Here is a 7,172-nt window from a genome sequence, read left to right as displayed (position 1 = left end):
CAGTGGCCGGGCACCGGGGGTGGATGAGATTCGCCCTGAGTACCTCAAGTCTCTGGATGTCGTAGGGCTGTCTTGGTTGACACGCCTCTGCGACATTGCATGGAGGAAGGGGACAGTACCGCTGGGGTGGCAAACCGGGGTGGTGGTCCCTCTGTTTAAAAAGGGGGACCGGAGAGTGTGTTCCAACTACAGGGGGATCACACTTCTCAGCTTCCCGGGGAAAGTCTACGCCAGGGTACTGGAGAGGAGATTACGGCCGATAGTCGAACCTCGGATTCAGGAGGAACAAGGCGGTTTTCTTCCCGGTCGCGGAACACTGGACCAGCTCTACACCCTCCGCAGGGTTCTCGAGGGTTCATGGGAATTTGCCCAACCAGTCTACATGTGTTTTGTGGATCTGGAGAAGGCATTTGACCGTGTCCCTCGTGCCATTCTGTGGGGGGTGCTGAGTGAGTATGGAGTCCGGGGCCCTCTACTAAGGGCTGTCCGGTCTCTGTATGATCGAAGCAGGAGTCTGGTTCGCATTGCTGGCAGTAAGTCCGACTTGTTCCCAGTGCATGTTGGACTCCGGCAGGGCTGCCCTTTGTCACCGGTCCTGTTCATAATTTTTATGGACAGGATTTCTAGGCGCAGCCAGGGGCCGGAGGGCATCCGGTTTGGGAACCTCAGGATTTCATCTCTGCTTTTTGCAGATGATGTTGTCCTGTTGGCTTCATCAGACCGGGACCTCCAGCATGTGCTGGGGCGGTTTGCGGCCGAGTGCGACGCGGCAGGGATGAGAATCAGCACCTCCAAGACCGAGGCCATGGTTCTCGACCGGAAAAGGGTGGCATGCCTTCTCCGGGTGGGTGGAGAAGTCCTGCCTCAGGTGGAGGAGTTCAAGTATCTCGGGATCTTGTTCACGAGTGAGGGAACAATGGAGCGTGAGATTGACAGACGGATCGGTGCAGCGTCCGCAGTAATGCGGTCAATGTACTGGACCGTCGTGGTGAAGAGGGAGCTGAGTCGAAAGGCGAAGCTCTCGATTTACCGGTCAATCTACGCCCCTACCCTCACCTATGGTCATGAACTTTGGGTAGTGACCGAAAGGACAAGATCGCGGATACAAGCGGCCGAGATGAGTTTCCTCCGCAGGGTGGCTGGACGCTCCCTTAGAGATAGGGTGAGGAGTTCGGTCACCCGGGAGGAGCTCGGAGTCGAGCCGCTGCTCCTTCACGTTGAGAGGAGTCAGCTGAGGTGGCTTGGGCATCTGTACCGGATGCCTCCTGGACGCCTCCCTAGGGAGGTGTTCCAGGCATGTCCCACCGGAGGAGACCCCGGGGAAGACCCAGGACACGCTGGAGAGACTATGTCTCTCGGCTGGCCTGGGAACGCCTCGGACTCCCCCCGGAGGAGCTGGAGGAAGTGTCTGGGGTGAGGGAAGTCTGGGCATCCCTGCTGAGGCTGCTGCCCCCGCGACCCGGTAACGGAAAAGCGGGAGAAGATGAGTGAGTGAGTGAGTGTGATATATGCAGACAAGTTAGAAAGTAAAAAAAAACTATTTCTGAGCCTAATAATATAATAATAATATATATATATATATATATATATATATATTAGGGGTGTCACGGTACACACAAGTCACGGTTCGGTACGTACCTCGGTACAGGGGTCACGGTTCGGTACGGGTTCGGTACGGGTTCGGTACAACGGGAAAAAAAATACAAAAGTCCCAAATGTATATATATATATTTATTTTGATCATAGCATTTGAAAGTTAAAGTTTGTTCAATTGGCTACAAAACTAAAAAGCATCTCTTATTAAAGTGTAAAATAAATAGAATAAAACATTTAACTTGTGCATTAGTGTTTTTAATTTTACCACGGACTGGTTTATGTGAGCGCGGGATGGGACATTGTAACGAGGCTCGAGCACTTTTAATAAATACTTGAACCCGGGCTCCTCTACTGCTGCATATGGGCAGAGCCGTCTGGGGGCGGAGCATTCTCCATGGGCCTTATGATAGTCATTTTAACGTTCAACAACATCATCCTACCATCAAACTACATTATTCTCACTTTTAGTGAGCCAAGCCTATAGGCCTATGCTGCAGAAAGCAGAGTAAAGTCACAAACTTGTTCAGAAGAACACACACACACACACACACACACACACACACACACACCGGCCTGACAGCTGTCAATCACATGGCTCTGAAAACTCAGGTAGTCACGGACTGACTCAGTTCATTCTTTGATACAATTTAAATACAAAAAATACATAACTGGTCTAAATTACACAATCTATTTAGATAGATATAGACACAGCGGTCTATAACATCATTTCTGAGCTCTATAACAGAGAATAGACTCGGCGGTCTCGTTCACAACAACACAAGCTCATTAAAATAGGCAGCTGGTCAAGAAACTGATAAATAAATTATTTATGAAGGTTACACTCACTCACCAACGGTAGTTGACTCTTCCATAACCCAAAATAATCCAGGTAACGTGGAAAACGGGGTAACATTCAAAACTTTGTACAAATTTAGTCCTCTTTTAAACTTTAGCGCTAATCTCCTTCACTGTGACTGTTAAGGCTGATTTATGGTACCGCGTTACACCAACGCAGCGCCTACGGCGAAGGTTGCGCGTCGCCGCATAACCTCGCCGTAGTCTGCGCCGTACCCTACGGCGTATTCTCTGCGTCGATTTAACGCAGAACCATAAATCAGGCTTTACAGCCAATCCGCGTTGGCACACGGCCCTGATGCGTTCAGGACAGTTGTAAATTAAGAATTAGAACATTTTATCGTTATTATAGCCTACAATTTATGATGATATATGAATTGCACATATATTTATTGATATGCACACACTAGCACACATTTAGGTCTGTAATGGAACGTGACTGTTGATATTTATAAGGGGGAAAAAAAACGATGATTGATTTTTTTTTTTTTTTTTTTTTTTAACTCAGTCAGACGTATTCGCCGTATGACTGCGTGAACCGAACCGTGACCCCCGTACCGGGACGGGACGGGACGAATACAAATACCGTTACACCCCTAATATATATATATATATATATATATATATATATATATATATATATATACAAAAAATAGATTATATATATATGTGTGTATATGTATTAATAAAATAAATATATGACATATTAAAATATATATTATATATTAAAAATGCATATATATATATATATATATATATATATATATATATATATATATATATATATATATATATGCATTTTTAATATATAATTATGTCCGTAACATTCACTACATATATATATATATATATATATATATATATATATATATATATATATATATATATATATATATGTAGTGAATGTTACGGACATAATTCACCTTATTGATCAAGTGTGGTTCTACACACCGTTCATTATTAAATGCAGTATGTTGTCCTTCATGCAGCTATGACGGTTCAGGGATGAGGCCCCTTTAAATGTGGTCATGACGTTGAGCTCCATGCGGTTCTAGCTGCTGGACAGCTCCATTTTGTGTTTCAGTGTTCTGAGGTTTTCGAATAAACGACACACGTTTTTTGAATGGGAAATTGTCTCCGCGTTTTTCTGCAATTCCCACACTGGTGACCCCGACGTTTGTCTGCTGGACGTATCCAGAGACACGACACGACCATGTCTACGAACGCTGTTACCCTCAAACTCCCCGAATTCTGGGAATCGTCGGCATCTGCATGGTTCGCCCAGACTGAAGCGCAGTTCGCGTTGCGGGAGATCACGGCGGATACAACTAAGTACTACTACGTTGTGTCGCCTCTCGGAAATTCAACCGCATCCAGAGTGGTGAGCCTTCTTAAAAATCCCCCGGCGACGGATAAATATATAGCTCTCAAATCTCACCTGTTGAAGACGTTTGAACTGTCGGATGCTGAGAGAGCCAGCAGGCTCTTCTCCCTTCAGGGGCTGGGTGACAGCAAGCCGTCCGAGCTCATGGACCGCATGCTGGACCTCCTGGGTGAACACAGACCCGATTTTCTTTTCACCCAACTTTTTCTGTGTCAGCTGCCCTCCCAGGTCAGGGCTGCTCTGGCCAACACCGTGATCACTGACTGTCGGAGACTGGCTGAGGAGGCTGATACGTTTTTTCTGGCGAGTCAGGGAGAGTTTGTGGCCGCGTTCCTCCCCGCGCAGCCCGCTCCGGGGACGCGGGACGGCTCCGCGCTCGTTGCTGCGGCCGCTTCTCCCCGGCAACACTCTTCTGCTCCACAACAAGTCGGCTTGTGTTTTTATCACACAAAGTTCGGACCCAAGGCTACCAAGTGCCGTTCGCCGTGCAGTTTTGGCGGGCCGGGAAACGCCCGGGCCGGCGCTCAGTAGTGGCCATGAGCGCCGGCCGCGGAGGCAGGCTGCTTTTCATCCGGGACAGCATCTCCGGACGGCGGTTCCTGTGCGACACGGACGCTCAGAGGAGCGTCCTGCCTGCGTCCCGTTTGGACATGGTGACTGACAGCCACGGCCCCCCCATGGAGGCTGCCAACGGCAGCCCCATCCGCACATACGGAACGAGGTATGTTGAGTTGTGTTTTGGAGGACAGCGGTTTGGATGGGACTTTGTTACGGCAAAGGTTGCTTTTCCCCTCCTCGTCGCCGATTTTCTGTGTGCACATGGACTTTTGATAGATGTAAAGAACCGCCGTTTGATTGATGCCGTCACGTTTTGTTCTTTTGCGTGTGAGGTCAGCAGGACTGAATCCGTACACTTATCTAGTTTGCTTAATGACGCAATGACACCTGACCGATACCCGGTCCCGAACATACAGGATTTTTCAGCGCACCTGGTGGGTAAGGTGATTTTTTCCAAGGTGGACCTCGTCCGAGGATATCATCAGGTGCCGGTACACACGCTGGACATTCCCAAAACAGCTGTGATCACACCATTTGGTCTTTTTGAGTTCCTGCGCATGCCATTTGGCCTTAAAAATGCAGCCCAGTCTTTTCAACGCCTAATGGACTCTGTGTTACGGGATTTGCCTTTTCTTTTCGTGTACCTGGATGACATCTTGGTAGCGAGTGCGTTCAAATCTCAGCACCTGTCACACCTCCGAGCTCTTTTTGAGCGGCTTAGCCGACACGGGCTGATTGTTAACCCTGCCAAGTGCCAATTTGGTCTCTCCACCATTGACTTTCTGGGACACAGGGTTACTAAAGATGGTGCAGTCCCTCTCCCAACAAAAGTGGAGGCGGTCACGCGGTTCCCACGCCCGCTGACCGTAAAATCCCTGCAAGAATTCCTTGGCATGGTGAATTTTTACCACCGCTTCATCCCTCGAGCCGCTCAGCTCATGCAACCCTTGCATGAGGCCTTGAAAGGTAAACCCAAGCACCTTATGAACTGGTCTGAGTGCATGGACAAGGCTTTTGCTGCCACCAAGGCAGCCCTGGCGGACGCCACCATGCTGGCGCATCCTTCCCCAACAGCCTCCATCGCCATCACCTCAGACGCCTCAGATTACGCTGTTGGCGCAGTTTATGAGCAGTGGGTAGACGGGGCCTGGCAGCCACTGGCTTTCTTTAGCCGTCAGTTGCGTCCCAGCGAGCGAAAGTACAGCACTTTCGATCGGGAGCTGCTTGGTCTCTACCTCGCCATCAGACACTTTCGTTCCCTGCTGGAAGGACGACATTTCACTGCTTTTGTCAACCACAAGCCACTGACTTTTGCCATGGCTAAGGTGGCTGAGCCGTGGTCTGCCCGCCAGCAACGTCATCTGTCGTTCATTTCCGAGTTCACCACGGACTTGCGGCATGTTGCCGGTAAGAACAACCACGTGGCAGACTGCCTGTCACGGGCTGTGGCTGGGGCGGTCCATCTTGGTTTTGATTATGCCTGCATGGCAGCAGATCAGGCCATAGACCCTGACGTGCAGCTCCTGAAGGCCTCTACCACAGGGCTTAAGATCGAGGACGTGGTCTTTGGTGATACTAATACCACGCTCCTGTGTGACGTCTCCACAGGCAGTCCTCGGCCCATTGTTCCCTCAGGGTGGAGACGGCAGGTGTTTGATGCCATACATGGTCTCTCACATCCGGGTTCGAAGGCGTCGCAGAGACTGGTTGCGGCAAAATTTGTCTGGCACGGCCTCAAGAAGGACGTTAGGGACTGGGCTAACACCTGTGTCGAGTGCCAACGAGCCAAGGTCCACCGCCACACTAAAGCCCCGCTAGAGTTGTTCCCGGTTCCTGAGAGACGTTTTGACCACGTAAATGTGGATCTGGTCGGCCCTCTGCCCTCCTCTCACGGGTTCTCGTACCTGTTGACCATGGTTGACAGGACGACCCGCTGGCCTGAGGCAGTGCCATTGACGTCGGTGGCATCTGTGGAGGTGGCACGGGCTTTTCTCGGCACCTGGGTTGCTCGTTTTGGTACTCCTTCAGATATATCCTCTGACCGAGGCACACAGTTCACGTCTGAACTGTGGACCGCTGTCGCACAGAACCTCGGAGTTAAACTCCACCGCACTACTGCCTATCACCCACAGGTCTTATTGAACGGTTTCACAGGTCAATGAAAGCTGCCCTGCGTCCTAGCCTCAAAGACACTAACTGGGTTGACAAACTCCCATGGGTGATGTTGGGCATCAGGACCGCGCCAAAGGAGGACCTACAGTCCTCATCTGCCGAGCCCCCTGTTTCCCCCCCTCCCCAGCCTCCCGCACTGCCTGCCCCGCACCTGTGTCACGACGTGACCCTTGCCGCGGTCAGCTCGAATCAGCCTCCGGTACAGCGCAGCCGCTGTGGACGGTTGATACGCCCCCCTCCACGGTGACTGATGTGTTTTTGTTTTTCAAATATGGTGAATTCTGGGGGGACCTGTGTAGTGAATGTTACGGACATAATTCACCTTATTGATCAAGTGTGGTTCTACACACCGTTCATTATTAAATGCAGTATGTTGTCCTTCATGCAGCTATGACGGTTCAGGGATGAGGCCCCTTTAAATGTGGTCATGACGTTGAGCTCCATGCGGTTCTAGCTGCTGGACAGCTCCATTTTGTGTTTCAGTGTTCTGAGGTTTTCGAATAAACGACACACGTTTTTTGAATGGGAAATTGTCTCCGGGTTTTTCTGCAATTCCCACATATATATATATATATATATATATATATATATATATATATATATATAT

This window comes from Cololabis saira, chromosome 17 (assembly GCF_033807715.1).
Source record: "Cololabis saira isolate AMF1-May2022 chromosome 17, fColSai1.1, whole genome shotgun sequence".
NCBI classification, from domain to species: domain Eukaryota; kingdom Metazoa; phylum Chordata; class Actinopteri; order Beloniformes; family Belonidae; genus Cololabis; species Cololabis saira.
This window is presented reverse-complemented; position numbering follows the sequence as displayed.